Here is a 16,126-nt window from a genome sequence, read left to right on the forward strand (position 1 = left end):
ACGTGTCTGCCGGAATGGCTTCACATGCAGATGAGATGTACTGCTTCAGCTGTTCAATTGTTTCTGGATTCTGGCGGTACACCTGGTCTTTCAAGTGTCCCCACAGAAAGAAGTCACAGGGGTTCATGTCTGGCGAATAGGGAGGCCAATCCACGCCGCCTCCTGTATGTTTCGGATAGCCCAAAGCAATCACACGATCATCGAAATATTCATTCAGGAAATTAAAGACGTCGGCCGTGCGATGTGGCCGGGCACCATCTTGCATAAACCACGAGGTGTTCGCAGTGTCGTCTAAGGCAGTTTGTACCGCCACAAATTCACGAAGAATGTCCAGATAGCGTGATGCAGTAATCGTTTCAGATCTGAAAAATGGGCCAATGATTCCTTTGGAAGAAATGGCGGCCCAGACCAGTACTTTTTGAGGATGCAGGGACGATGGGACTGCAACATGCTGCCCACATGCATATCGCCGTCATCAATCCTGTGCACTATATCGTTAGCGAATGTCTCTCGTGCAGCAATGGTAGCGGCGCTGAGGGGTTGCCGCGTTTGAATTTTGTATGGATAGAGGTGTAAACTCTGGCGCATGAGACGATACGTGGACGTTGGCGTCATTTGGACCGCAGCTGCAACACGGCGAACGGAAACCCGAGGCCGCTGTTCGATCACCTGCTGCACTAGCTGCGCGTTGCCCTCTGTGGGTGCCGTATGCGGTCGCCCTACCTTTCCAGCACGATCATCCGTCACGTTCCCAGTCCGTTGAAATTTTTCAAACAGATCCTTTATTGTATCGCTTTTCGGTCCTTTGGTTACATTAAACCTCCGTTGAAAACTTCGTCTTGTTGCAACAAAACTGTGTTCTAGGCGGTGGAATTCCAACACCAGAAAAATCCTCTGTTCTAAGGAATAAACCATGTTGTCCACAGCACACTTGCACGTTGTGAACAGCACACGCTTACAGCAGAAAGACGACGTACAGAGTGGCGCACCCACAGACTGCGTTGTCTTCTATATCTTTCACATCACTTGCAGCGCCATCTGTTGTTGAAAATTGTAACTACTGTAATTTCGAAAGTTTGTCCGCCTGAAAATGTACTGTTGTCCCAAGCATATTGCAACAAACGGTGTATTTCTATCGCTGCTCGTTTAGTTTTTATTGCCGTTTCAAATATACCGGTCATTTTTGAAACACCCTGTATGTAAACAGGCCTGTAAATTTAGTGAAGTCTTATTCTAGCCGTTTTATCCGCCATAAAAGACAGGATTGTTCACGTAAGCACGTGGAAGAAAGGCCATGTCCAAGCAGTTTGTTTGCCACGGCACAAAAACGCCAATTTTGCATGCTCCCAGAAAAACCAGGGTTGTGCGTATACAGTGAACGCTTTGTTTTTAAAACCCACAACAGGACCCAACAAAAGCAAGACTAAGGTTGTGCGTCCTTCTGGCCGTAGTGAACTGCAACGACGTTCTAAAAAACTATTTGTCTCATTACGAACTGTTGGCCGTCGTGTGAACTTTCGGTTAGACATAGGTTCCTCAGCAACTTCACGTAAACCGCGCGGTCTAGGGGCCTTGTCATGGTCAGCCCGGCTCCTCCCGTCGGAGGTTCGAGTCCTCCCTCTGGCATAGATGTGTGTGTTGTCCTTAGCGTAATTTAGTCTAAGTTAGATTAAGTATTGCGTAAGCTTAGGGACTGATGACCTCAGCAGTTTGGGCCCATAAGACCTTACCACAACTTCCCAAAGACATTTCTTAATCGTGCCAGTTAGGCTCACCACGCCATTCTAAATCTAGCAAGCACCTCACTAACTACAACGAACAGTAAATTCAAGTGCCTGGAAAGTGTAATTTCCTGCCACAAATCTCACACTAGGACAGTGAATTTTACTGTGTTGATGTCAAGAGACAGTGAGAACCTATTTGGTTTACATGCCTTTGATTTCATTGGACTTAGCATCCAAGACAACGTACTATCAGTGTCTGCTTTCGCAGCAAAAGATAGTGTAGCTAGATTGCTTAAGGAATTTCTTCAGCTAATTACAGAAGGAATGGGAAAAGCTAATAACTTTGTAGCGCATATTATATTGAGAGGAAATGCACAGCCTAAACTTTTCCGGGAACGCCCAGTTCCAATTGGTTCGAAGAGAAAGCAGCTAGTGAATTGAAAGAATTGCAAGGTAATGTGTAATTGCTCCCATTCAAGTTAGTCAATGGGCAAGTCCTCTCGTGTTGTTACCTAAGGCTTCTGGTCGCATTCGCATTTGTGTTGACAGGCTTCGTGCAGGACGTTACTTTTCTAATATAGATTTGAGTGATGCCTACTTGAAAATTCCACTTGATGAAGAATTACAGAAAGTGTTTGTTGTAAGTACACCCTTAGGACTGTTCAAATATTTGCGTTTGCCCTTCGCCAGTGCTTCCTCACCCGCCATTTTTCAGTGTTATTTAGCAGAAGTTCAAACTACCTTGACGATATTTTCCTCTCAGGTCGTACAGCAGAGGAACACATTGTCAATTTGCGTGTTTTTTTTGTTTTTGTTTTTTGAGTGTTGTCAGAAGCAGGACTTAAGTGTCGTCTCCAAAAGTGTGATAAACTGTCAGGATGTGCATCCCCTACACTCGCATTTGCTTGCAATCCGTGACCTGCCTGTCGGTCCATACCGAATCGCGGCTCCATTGCATCGCTTGTGTTGCAAAAATGCACCTATCGTGTGGACCAAAGAGTGTCACGACCCATTTCAGAAACTCAAAAATGTCCTGCGCGGTGACATATGTTTAGTGCATTTTGGCCCTGCCAAGCCAGTAGTTTTGCAAATTGACGCTTCTTCCTACGGAATCGGCGCTGTGCTTCTGCACAGAATTGGTGCACAAGATGGACCAACTGCTTTTGCCTCAAAGTTGTTAACTCAAAGTCCGCGCTATTATTCTCATATTAAAAAAGGAGCTCTTGCTATTGTATATGGTGCAACCAAATTCCATCACTATTTTTATGGTCGAAAGTTAGTTTTAGCGACAGATTACAAGCCATTGCAGACGTTGTTTTACCCGTCAAAGTCTGTTCCTACATGCACTGCTCAAAAATTGCAACTTGGTTTTGTTGGTCCTGCAGTATCAGAATGAAATTGTGTAGAGACCTACGACAAAGCATGGCAATCCAGACCTCTATCTCGCATTCCGATTGCCCATTTGGATGCAGCTGCAGCATCTTGTTGCCAAATCGAGGCGGAGGATTCTGAATTGCAGGAATCTTTTCCCTTGTACAACGGAAAAATTGCACGGGCCAAGGAAGCAGACCCGTATCTCAAGATTTTTGCTGCATTACATTCGCACGTTTTGGCATCGTTCATTGAACAGTATTCAGACTTCAGTTGTGTACCGGAATTTTTGCACGTTGGCGTAAACTTTCAGTTCAAGTAGGTGTAATTCTAGTTCAAAATGATAGCGGACAATCGCGTGTGATTATCCCCAAAGTGTTGCAAAAGGACGTGTTGCGACTGCTCCAACACGGACATTGGGGAATCGTTCGCACTAAACAGATAGCGCGATGGCACTGTACGTGGCAGGGCATAGGCACCCATATTGAACAGATGGCATCGCAGTGTCGCGCATGTACGGAAAACCAACCCGCTCCGCGACAGACATTCTAATCTTGGCTTAATACTCAATCCCCATGGCAACGAGTGCACATAGACTTTGCAGGACCATTGTAAAACACTCGTTGGCTCATTGTGGTAGATACTTTTAGCAAGTTCGCATTTGCGATGCCTGTGGCTTCTACCACATCACGTAGCATCATTCAAGAATGTCCTCCATATTTTGCATAGGTTTGCCAGAAGTACTTGTGTTGGACAACAGACCACAGTTCACTTCACACGATTTTGAACAGTCTTGTGAACGAAATGGCATTCGTCATCTAACAAGTACTCTGTTTCACCCCCAGTCCAATGGAGAAGCAGAAAGCTACGTACGCACTGTTAAACAACAAAGGGTCAAGCTTAGCACCACTCACACACGGGAACAGGCACTGCAACTCTTTGTCGCCTCCTATATCTACCACTCACGGTACGGAACATCAGCGGCGGAACTTCCGCATGGCCGCCGCCATCGGACCTGGCTACGTTTGCTATCCCACCGCAGTATCCGGTGCCGCCATTGATACGCAAGTATCGCTTTGCGCTGTGCGATCTTTCAGGGTTTATGGCAACCATGGGCGCTGGGAAAGAGGCGTGATTCAGGAACGTATAGGCTATTTTATGTACTTGATTGCAGGTCCAGATAGTTTACAGGACGAAATTTGTGCCTGTGCAGCGCCGCCACCAGAACCAAATTCATGCGTGTCATTTGCTCGTGATTCTTCTGCTTTTCTTGCCCCAGATTCGCATCCTCGGCGAACCGCGCGGCCTTCGCAGCCAGTGGCTAGTGCCACCAGGGCACCCCAGGAGGAGCGGATGGACGATACGCCGATACGCCGTTCCCGCTCGCCGACCCCCTGGACTTGGACCCGTCGTCGTCGTCCTTGTCTTCGTCATCGCCCCAGGACACGTCCTGAGGCTTCAACATGTGCCCTGGCAGCAGTTTACCTGAGGATGTTCCTGTTGCCTCACAAGCCAGACGGTCAGGTACGGTAGGGAGTACACCATCCTCCACAATCATGGTTCCCGGGTCATCTCTATGTCCAGCGTCCCGCATCGCCCCCCCTCTCCCTCCCATTGTCGTTCGCATCCTCCCTACACGACAATGGTGCGGCATTTTGTAGGAGGGGGTAAAGATGGAGGGAAGATATATTAGTAGGCGCTGGATCAAGCGCTCCTATCATGAGAGAGGCCAGAGGCACACCCACAAGCAACATGCCACCGACGCCCTCTCGACAGCATGTATTTAGGCCGCCACTGCAGACTGGACGGTCTCACTCCCTCATCCACTTTGGCGTCTGTCAGTTTACTTGCAGAGCAGGTTTAGTTCATCACAGGCTATGACGGTACACAGCGACCAGATTAGTGACTGTAGCGGAACTATTACTGATAAGGTTGTACCAGAAACATGAACTCTGTTCAAGTCAAGTAAATGGGAGTCCATGTAAATAAAGAGCCATCTTAATCCATGTGTGAATTTGTATTGTAGAAAGAGTATATTGGCCACCCAGAACAACATCCTCTCCTTAGCTTCCTTGCAGTACAAGACTCTACTGTTTCAAAACACTTAATTGTTACCTATGTGGCCACTGTACGAATGTGTACTGTTACCACCAAGCCCTCAGCTCTTCATGAAATGGCGACTTACTGCATGCAAGTTTAGGAAAACTGTCGATTTCCTCTCAAAAACATAGTTTTAAGATTGTGCATGATAGGGGCCAAGGTAATGTGATGGCAGACATCCTGTATAGTCTACCTAAAACACCAGAGAATGTACCACTTGTCACTGATCAAGAATATGACATTACATGAGGCTAAGAGGAAATACTTCTTTTCTGTATGAAAGACATGACACTTATGCAGACAATTGATCTTAGTTGGATAAGAGGGAAGCATCAACTTCGAATCAATCCACCTGAAAAGTTAAGCTCTCATTATAAAATTCATAATGCAGTATGATTCTGTAGAAGACATAGAGTCTAATCCCTAACATGTGAGCCGTGGCTCGGGTCATGCCCTGTTATTTATCATTGGTTGCAGTCCAATGATGTCTTATTTCTTCTTAGGTTACCGCCATAACGTTGCTGTCTTCTCTCTGTAAGTGGCAGCAGCAGCGTGTATCGATACTATTACTGCTGTACTATCTTTGGTGTGGCGGTTATATTTTCTGGGTGTGCTGTGTGCGGTAGTCGGTCGGTTGGGGCAGAACAGCGAGGAAGTCTCCATTGCGCATATTCAGGCCGGAGCCGGCGGCGGCGTGCACGCGCGTTTGGGGTTGTGAGGCGCTTCTTGCGAGGGTTACGCCCACCGATCCTGGACTCTTAAGTTCAGTGCTCACTTAACCTACTATCAAGCCTCAACTGTTATCACATCTCTTCGTTTGATCCTGACTGTCGCTTTCTGGGAGATTCCCACGAGCAACAACGTGTGTGCATTGAAGTCGGCTAGAATTGCAGCCGTCTTCCTGTATGGTGTTTTACTTAATTTAATTAATTCCTTCATTAATGAAGTGTACCAGCGGTATCTTCTGCCTTGTGGCCACTGACGTTCCGGTGACCTGCCCTGGTCGTTGACGTAGTTTTCGGCAGTGTATTTTCCTCGTCATATTGATGCTGTCCAGCATGGCGTGTAGTTCGACAGCTGAGGTGTTGTTAGTAGTTTTGAACGTTTATTCTGACTTGGATGCATTGGGCACCAGTATCCAGAACATTCTGCTATTGACATCTTGTTGTCGTTTTGCCGGTCGGGTGGAGCAGAACTGATCTTGTTGGTTGGTTCGTCAGCTGGCTTTCGGTTGGGTTCCCTTCCGATTAAGGGTTTGTCGGTCTGGCTGCCTGTCTCACTTAACCGAGCTTTAGTGTTACCTTCCCAGGACGCTCCTTGGAACCTTCTGAGCGCCGCTCCTTGTGTTTTACATAGTGATTTCCCTTTTACTCTTAAGTACTCTGTGTGGCCTTCAGCCGAGTTTTAGCTTATTAAAATTGCAAGGCTTTTCTTCTTAGGCTTTAAGCCGAAAAAAAAAATGTTTCTTGTTTAGTATGTGGCCTTCAGCCGAGTTTCAGCCTTTCAAAATTAAAATCGAAAATTCCTTTTGCCAAGGCCTCAAGCTGTAAATTTTTTTCAAGTTGGTATGTGGCTTTCAGCCGAGTTTTCAGCGTTTTCAAATCAAAAGTTGAAAAATTTTGTCTAGGCCTTAGGCCGTAAGAAATATTTTCTAGTTGGTATATGGCCTTCAGCAAAGTTTCCAGCTTAAATTAGAAATTGGAAATTTTCTTGTCTGGGCTTTAAGCTGTGAGGTTGTTTGGGTTTTGTTTGTGGCCTTCAGCCGAATTTCATGTGAAGCATTTTAGGACAAAGCCTTTAGCCTATTTTAGTTGAAATTTAGGAATTTAGAAGCTCTCCCCTTTAGGCCTTAAGTCATAAAATTGTTTTCTGCATGGTGTGTGACCTCCAACCGAATTTTATTATTATTATTATTCTGGATTTACAATGTGAGTACATTTTTCCAGCACCTATTCTAGATTACAGTAAGTCACTAATTATTGTTCTCCACTCTTCTCTATTTGTCCATAAATCTTCAGGAATGTTGTTCTTCCTCATTGCTGACTGAACTCCCTGTATCCATGTATCAGGTGGTCGTCCCCTTTTTCTTCTTCCAATTGGTACCCAGTCGATTATGCATTTTGGTAGCCTTTCCTGTTCCATTCGTCTGATGTGTCCATACCATTTAAGTTGTTTGTGCTCGATGAAATCAATAATTGAATTTTTACATTTCATCTTGTCTCTGATTACTTCATTTCTTATTCTTTCTCGTCTTGATATTCTTGCTGAACGTCTCCAGAAATCCATTTCTGTGGCTAATAATTTTGATTTCAGTTGCCATTTTGTTGTCCACACTTCTGAACCATATGTAATAATGCTCCTAACTATTGTTTTAAAAATCCTTATTTTGTTATCAATTGTTATGTGTTTGTCCCAGAGAATTCCATTCAATAAAGTGATTGTCGTCTTTCCAGAATTTATTCTTGATCTAATTTCTTTGTCCTGTTTCCCATCATTTGTAATTTTCATACCTAAATATTTATATTCCTCAGTAGCTGTTATTGTTCCATCTCTTCTTCTAATATTAAGTCTCCATTCACTCCACCAATTACCATGTACTTTGTTTTATTCATGTTTACATTTAGACCTGATTTTTTATATTCTTGAATCAATTTTCTGGTCATATACTCTATGTCCTCATAGTCTTGGGCTATAATCAGTTGGTCATCTGCAAATTGTAACGAGTATATTGTTCTTTCATTTATTGGTATTCCCATAGCGTGACATTTTTTCTTCCAATTCTGTAAAGTTACTTCTGTATATATTTTATACATTGTAGGTGAGATGCTACATCCTTAACGTAATCCTTTTGTGACTTGGAATCCATGTGATAGATATTTACCAATTTTTATTTTTGAAATAGAATTTTTATATAAATTTTGAATTGCTTTAATTATTCTTGGATTTATTCCTATTGATATTAAAGCTTTCCATAAACTGGATAAAGGCACACTATCATAGGCTTTTTCTATATCTATGAATACTAAATGTATAGGTTGTGCCCGAACCATTTTTTTTCAATAATTTGTTGTAGGCAAAAGATATGATCAATTGTTGATCTTCCAGCTCTAAAACCTGCTTGTTCTTCAGCCTCCTTTTTTTGTATTCTTGTTCTAACAAATATTTAATAATTCTTCCATATAATCTACTGAAGGTATTGGTCACTGTTATTCCCCTATAATTTTTACACTCATCTTTCGCTCCTTTTTTATGTATCACTGAAATATATCCTACTTTCAAATCTTTTGGGACATCTTCCCCATTAATCTTTCTTAAAATAAAAATTCTAAATCCTTGTCTTGCCCTTAAGCCATAAGATTGTTATTCCTTAGTATGAGGCCTTCAGCCGTGTTTTACACGAAATATTTTAAGATAAGGCCTTCAGCCTTTTCAAATTGAAAGCTCTTCTTCCTAGGCATTAAGCCGTTAAATTGTTTTGTTGATATGCGGCCTTCAGCCGAGTTTTCAGCCTCTTTAGATGAAACATTGAAAATATTTATCTCGGCCTTAAGCCGTAACATTGTTCTTGATTAATGTGAGGCCTTCAGCCGAGTTCTATGAAAAAAATTTAAGCTAAGGCTTTCAGCCTATTTATATTGAAGACAAAAATGTTTTCTAAAGAAGTGAAACCTCCAGGAGAACTCCTGTACCACAGTTCCTTGCTTAGGCCTTGTGCCTTGGATTTTCGATGTGGCCTTGAGCCGATGTAAATTAAATCAAAGGAGGTCTTTCGTTAAAACTTTGAGAGTTTCTTATTCTTGCTTGTGTGATTGTGTGTTTTAAGAAATAAAGTTTACATGTTGAGTCCAATTGACAGTAACTTATTTTGGCCCCTTTCCACAAATATAACCGGATGCGCTCTGTTCTTCTAGCGCAGGGATTTCAATGCGCTTGTATACCCGCTGAGGTAGAAAACGATCTCATTTGGTTCATGCATCTCGCTTGGGGTCACTTTGGAGTGGCTAAATACAGTAGGAAGATTGGTGAATATTGTTATATCAGTAAATTAAAATAGAAGGTGAAGTAGTTATTGATAACTTGTCTTTTTCCACAAGGAAAATTTTTTCAGTATATGCAAGAAGAGTGAAAAGCATTCTGTTCTACCTTTGAAACCATTGCAGGTAGTGGTTACTAACAACCTTGGACTACTAACTAGAGGCAGAGAAGAAATGAGGTTTATGGATTTTTTTATTACATTTTTTTCTGAACATGTGTGCCCATATGTGGAACATGCTACCAGAAGTGAACCTATAATTAAAGAGATGCAAGATAGTTAAATACCTAGGCATCTTCATTCTGATCTAACTCTTTCACATAATGGCAGTACTTTCTCTTGTAACAAGGGCAAGGAGTTTCTGCAAGAACATGGCATTAAGCTAATATTAAAATCTCAGTATCATCATGAAACTACCCCTGCAGAGAGATAGCAGATGATAAGAACTTACAGTCGCCAAAGGCAATAAACGTGTCACTAGTATTTAGATCAATCTGAGGAATTAATGAATGATATACGTCATACTTCCACAAACTTCACACCAAGGGAATTTATGCTAGACCAACCTGTCGATAAATAGTAGTTTCCACACATTCCTAAGCTTCCATCAATGAATCCACATGAAAGGAAAAATTTAAGCAGTCTGTAATAACACTTTGTGATCTAGCAATGCGATATAACGAATTGTTTAATAGCTATCGGTGACTGATGCACACACATCAGCTGGATGATGGTGTTCTCGTATGGTGTCATCCCATCTGTGTTAAATAAATAATGAGAAATGTCAGCTAATGTACAGTCTAAGACCAAAAAAAAGTGAACCATGAAGGAGTATACGAATGGAACGTAAATAGGTGTATGATATATACTTATAAAGAAAAACAAAAAATTACAATTTCAGAAAAAATGGATAATTTATTCAAGATAGAGATCTTCACAAATTGAGCAAGTCAATAACGCGTTGGCACACCTCTGGCCTTTATGCAAGCAGCTATGGTTTGGCTTTCGTTGATAGAGTTGCTGGATGTCTGAAGGATATTGTACCACACACTGTCCAATTGCCGCATTAGATCATCAACGTCCTGAGATGGTCGGGGAGCTCCAGCCACAATGCTCCGAACGTTCTCAAATGGTGAGAGATCCAGCGATCTTGCTGGCCAAGGTATGGTCTGGCAAGCGCGAAGACAGGCAATAGAAACTCGCCGTGTGCAGACGAGCAGCTTGTCATGAAGGGCAACAACAGAACTGGGGCTGGAGTATCGCCGACGTACCGCTGTACTGTGAAGTTGCCGCAGATGACTACCAAAGGCACTGATACGAAGGGAAGTGGCGCCACCGGTGTCCAGGCCGTCCGCAGACACGTCTTCTGCCTGGAATCCTATTGACGGGACTAGAATTGTCTCTAGTGATGAGTCCCGCTTTCAACTGAGCCCTGATGATCAGCGAAGACCAGCGTCGAGACTCCCCAGACAGCGGTAGGGTACCAAACTGACTGTCGCCGACCTTTTTACGGCCTGACAGCCAAGGATGATTATCTGGAGCGCCATTTCTTTCACAGCAGGACCCCTTTGGTTGTCATCCGGTTCACCCTTGCAGTACAGCGGTACGTCGACGATATTCTACACCCCGTTTTGCTGCACTTCATGGCTATCCATCGTGGGCTTATATCTGATCAAGATAATGCCCGCCCGTACACGGCTCGAGTTTCTACTGTCTATCTTCCTAGTCCGCAGCTCGTGGTCGTGCGGTAGCGTTCTCGCTTCCCGCGCCCGAGTTCCCGGGTTCGATTCCCGGCGGGGTCAGGGATTTTCTCTGCCTCGTGATGACTGGGTGTTGTGTGATGTCCTTGGGTTAGTTAGGTTTAAGTAGTTCTAAGTTCTAGGGGACTGATGACCATAGATGTTAAGTCCCATAGTGCTCAGAGCCATTTGAACCATTCTATCTTCCTACGTAGAGATACTCGTCTGTTTCATTGGCAACGTACGTTTCTGTATCTCTATAAGTGTGTATTGTGACATACACACGGCCTCGCTGTAGAGAGTATAGTATACTGATGAAGGGAAAACTGACTGCTTCGTGAGAAAACTTTTTCAAGCTTTGTATCCCATTGTTACTGCAGTGTTAACAAATGGATGCTATCAGTTGTGTTGAACGCAAATAATAGATAGTGCTGTCATGAGACCCGCAGAACACTGCAGATCTTAGAGTGCAATGGTCTGGGACAGCTGCTTGCAAACTGCTATTTGTTCATAACTTTGAATGGAATATTAACTATAGGAAACGCTTTCACGGAACAGTATAGTCTTTCTTCTAAATATCGAGAGAATTAAACTGCATTAAAATAAACGTATGCTTACATAGAATAGTTTCTTTCTTTTTCTTATTTTTTTTTATTTATTTATTTTTTTTTTTGTTCACCTCTGGTCTCACGAAAATATTATCACTGTGTATTAACGGTCAACTTTGTTTCCAGGAAGAACAGAATGCGTAATTAGGCTACCCCTAGTTGTTCGATTTCGTTTGCTTCACGCTTGGTACATTGCTGAAAGACTTACTGAAAGCTAGGCCACTAACCTGATACCGACCACTTGGCTGTCATGATGTGATTCCCTCGTCGACAAAATGACAGTTTTGTTGCCTTCCTACATCTGCAAACGTGTACGGGAACTACGTAAATACAAAAACAAAATTCTAGATTGTAGCTTCCTGTCCACAGTTCTTACTGGTTTCTTGTGAACTGGACCATGAACAAATGTTGGGACGTGAGCCAACCCAGCACAAACAACGCTACCAATCCAATGGTTTGCGACATAATAAATTTTAAATGCGATCTACATGTCAACTGGACAAAACATAGATAATATACCCTCAATGATACAATGGTAGTTCAACACACATATAAATGTTACTACAGAAGTTGATTAAGATTGTTGTTGAATAGAACTATGTGATCAAAAAATATTATGAAAAGTGTATGTGTGTTGCAAATACGTTATGAGTGTATGAATGTAAATGGTTATTCTTTCATTTGGTTATTGTGCTTGGAACATATTAACTATAGACACGAGCAACATCATTGTCTAATTAATTTGTGCAAAGCAGTAGACTTGCTCGTAGCGGAAATGGTGTAAACTAAAACCAGTTATGAAGTATGAATGTGATTAATTGTTTGTTTATCGCATTTCTTCTCTGTGTCTTGAGTACTTGTCTAATTGCAAGTGTGTGATAAACTCCTAAACATTAGTACGCGATTCTTACCAACATCGCAGCGAATCTGGGAACTAACATATTTTGTGATGCAAATAGTATGATTTATGTCTTCACAAGGGGCATTATTTTCAATATAATTTTGTATATTTTTCCTTAAGTAAATGACCAGTCTTACCTCTGTAAAACATTAAGCTGCTGATGGAGCTGACTCACGTTGCGAATGTTTTATGATGAGAGACTGTCTCGCATTCCTGTAGCGATTTATTCTTATGGTCTGAGTCCTCGGAGGATCAGGACCCAAATTTCGACTCATACTGCTATACTTAGAGAAGAACACCTCAATCATGTAAAGTGACCTTTGAGAAAGCCAATCAATCATGGAAAAAATTGATTTTTGCAATATTCACTTCTAGTAAAACTTTCTTCATTTATTGTTACTTCTATATAATGTGCTTAAGTTTATTTCACAGGTTCATTTAGTGAGCAAGAAAGCGTCGCGGAGACGCTGAGTCAACTCCAATGGTGGAGATTGCAAGAGAGGCGTTCTGCATCACGGTGTGGTCTGTTGTTAAAGTTCCGAGAACATACGTTCCTAGAAGAGTCACCCTATATATAACTGTTTCCTACGAATATCTCTTGACCTCCCGTGAACCATTCGCGACTAGATCAGGAATAGGGGATAGTGGCACTGGTAAACAAAGTACCCTCCAACACACACCGAAACGTGATTTGCAGATATATACATAGTTGTAGACACAGCTATACGGAACCCATCATTTTACGGAAGTGAATGATGGACTGTGAGAAGAGACTCGAAGCTTTTCAGATGTGACTCTGAAAAAGGGTGTTGAAAATTAAGTGAAACTGAAGGTAAGAGATGCGTTTCTTCACAAACTCGGCGAGGAGAGAGACGTGGGGGAAATACTGACCAGAAGACGATGGTTCAAATGGCTCTGAGCACTATGGGACTTAACTTCTGAGGTCATCAGTCCTCTAGAACTTAGAACAACTTAAACCTAACTAACCTAAATACATCACACACATCCATGCCCGAGGCAGGAATCGAACCTGCGACCGTAGCGGTCGCGCGCCTCCAGACTGTAGCGCCTAGAACCGGTTGGCCACTTCGGCCGGCTGACCAGAAGACGGGCCGGGTTGACAGGTCGTCTGTTACGACATCTACGAATAACTTCCATGGTACTAGAGGAAGCTGTAACGGGGAAAATGCGAGCGGTTCGAGACACTTCATTCCGGAACCTCGCGGCTGCTACGGTCGCAGGTTCGAATCCTGCCTCTGGCATGGGTGTGTGTGATGTCCTTAGGTTAGTTAGGTTTCAGTAGTTCTACGTCTAGGGGACTGATGGCCTCAGATGTTAAGTCCCACAGCGCTCATAGCCATTTCAACCATTTGAGTAAAATCTGTAGGGGAAGATGAGTATTGGAATGTATGCAACGAAATAATTGCGGACATTAGGTTCAACTGTTACTGTGATATGAACGGATTGTCACAGGAGTGGCAGCATAAAGGGGAAAAAAGAAACATGCACAGTGGCGCTAGTAGCGTTATGGCAGGACTCTTTCTGTGGTAACAGCTGATATGTGCTTGGGGCTACGAACTGTAAGTGTACAGTCATTAACCTTATGCAGACGTTCTTATTCGGCAGTAGAGATATGTCAGACAAGCAGCCTGCAGATCGGCTGGCTACCTTTGTATTTTTCGTCTCTTAGAGTTATACTCTATTCTTTGCTGAGATTGCAGAGGAACTTGGAAAAAGTGAGTTGTAGGTTGCATGGAGTTTGTTAACGTTGTATGCTTGCAGTTCAGTGGATGAAACTTGCAGATTAACTGAGTGCACTCAGATAGCTACAGGACATTCATCATTAGTGCCAGAAATTTCACTTATCAGTCTTGTTCCAGAGATACAAGCACGACCAGCGCTCGTTATCAAATCTGTTTCACTGCTATAGCAGCATAGTGTTCAGCACGTGTACTGCTTTCATAATCTAAGCCGTGTAGTGCAATTGTGTGCGTCAAAAAGATATAAAGCGTGTGGACTGCGGAAGGCTGTGCGTTTATGACATAGAGCTACTATCTTGCCGCGCGGGATTAGCCGAGCGGTCTGAGGCGCTGCAGTCATGGACTGTGCGGCTGAACCCGGCGGAGGTTAGAGTCCTCCCTCGGGCATGGGTGTTTGTTTGTCCTCAGGATACTTTAGGCTAAGTAGTGTGTAAGCTCAGGGACTGATGACCTTAGCAGTTAAGTCCCATAAGATATCACACACAGCTACGATCTTTTAGCTGAAAGTATTCATGTTATTCTACATGCAGTGTCCGATCAAAAGTGTCCGGACACTCCCAAAAACATACATTTTTCATATTAATTGCATTGTGCTGCCACCTACTGCCAGATACCCCATATCGGCGACCTCAGTAGTCATTGAACATCGTGAGATATCACAATGGTGCACACTGTGGGACTCACGGGCTTCGAATGTGGTCAGGTGACTGGGTGTCACTTGTGTCATACGTCTGTACGCGACATTTCCACACTCCTAAACACCCCTAGGTCCACTGTTTCCGATGTGATAGTGAAATGGAAAAATGAAGGGATACTACAGCACAAAAGCGTCCAGGCTGACCTCATCTGCTGACTGAGAAGAGACCGCCGACAGTTGAAGAGGGTCGTAATTAGTAATAGACAGACATGTATCCGGACCATCACACAGGAATTGCAAACTGAATCAGGATCCACTGCAAGTACTATGACAGTTAGGCGGGAGGTGACAAAACTTGGATTTCATGGTCGAGCTGCTGCTCGTAAGCCACACATCAGACCGGTAAAGGCCAAAGGACGCTTTGCTTGGTGTAAGGAGCGTAAACATTGGTCGATTGAACAGTGGAAAAGCGAATCAAGGGACAAAATGTGGCGATCCGATGGCAGAGTGGAGGTATGGCGAATGCCCGGTGATCGTCGTCTGCCAGGGTGTGTAGTGCCAACAGCAAAATTCGGTGGCAGTGGTGTTAAGGTGTGGTCGTGTTCCTCATGGAAGAGGCTTGCACCCCTTATTGTTTTGCGTGGCGGTATCACAGCACAGGCCTACATTAATGTTTTAGCACCTTCTTGCTTTTCACAGTTGCAGAGCAATTCGGGGATGACGATTGCATCTTTCAAGATCGAGCACCTGTTCATAATGCACGGCCTGTGGCGGAGTGGTTACACGTCGGGACTGGCCTGCACAGAATCCTGACATGAATCCTATAGGAAACCTTTGAGAAGTTTTGGAACGCCGACTTCGTGCCAGGCCTCACCGACCGACATCAATACCTCTCCTCAGTGCAGCACTCCCTGACGAATGGGCTGCCATTACACAAGAAACTTCCAGCCCCTGATTGAACGTACGCCTGCGAGAGTGGAAGCTGTCATCAGGGGTGAGTCAACACCACACTGAATTCCATCATTATCGATTTAGGGCGCCACGAACTCGTAAGTCATTTTCAACCAGGTGTCCGGATACTTTTGATCACGTAGTATAGATTCGACGTGATTATCCATATAATTTTCCTGTCGCTAACATGACGAATAACGCCTAAGGATATAAGCACTGTTCTTGTAGGGAAACTTACGAATTTCTGCCTTTTTTAATGCTGTGGTGTGAAAGAATCCATTATTACACTTCCACATATCTAA

This window comes from Schistocerca nitens, chromosome 8 (assembly GCF_023898315.1).
Source record: "Schistocerca nitens isolate TAMUIC-IGC-003100 chromosome 8, iqSchNite1.1, whole genome shotgun sequence".
NCBI lineage: Eukaryota > Metazoa > Arthropoda > Insecta > Orthoptera > Acrididae > Schistocerca > Schistocerca nitens.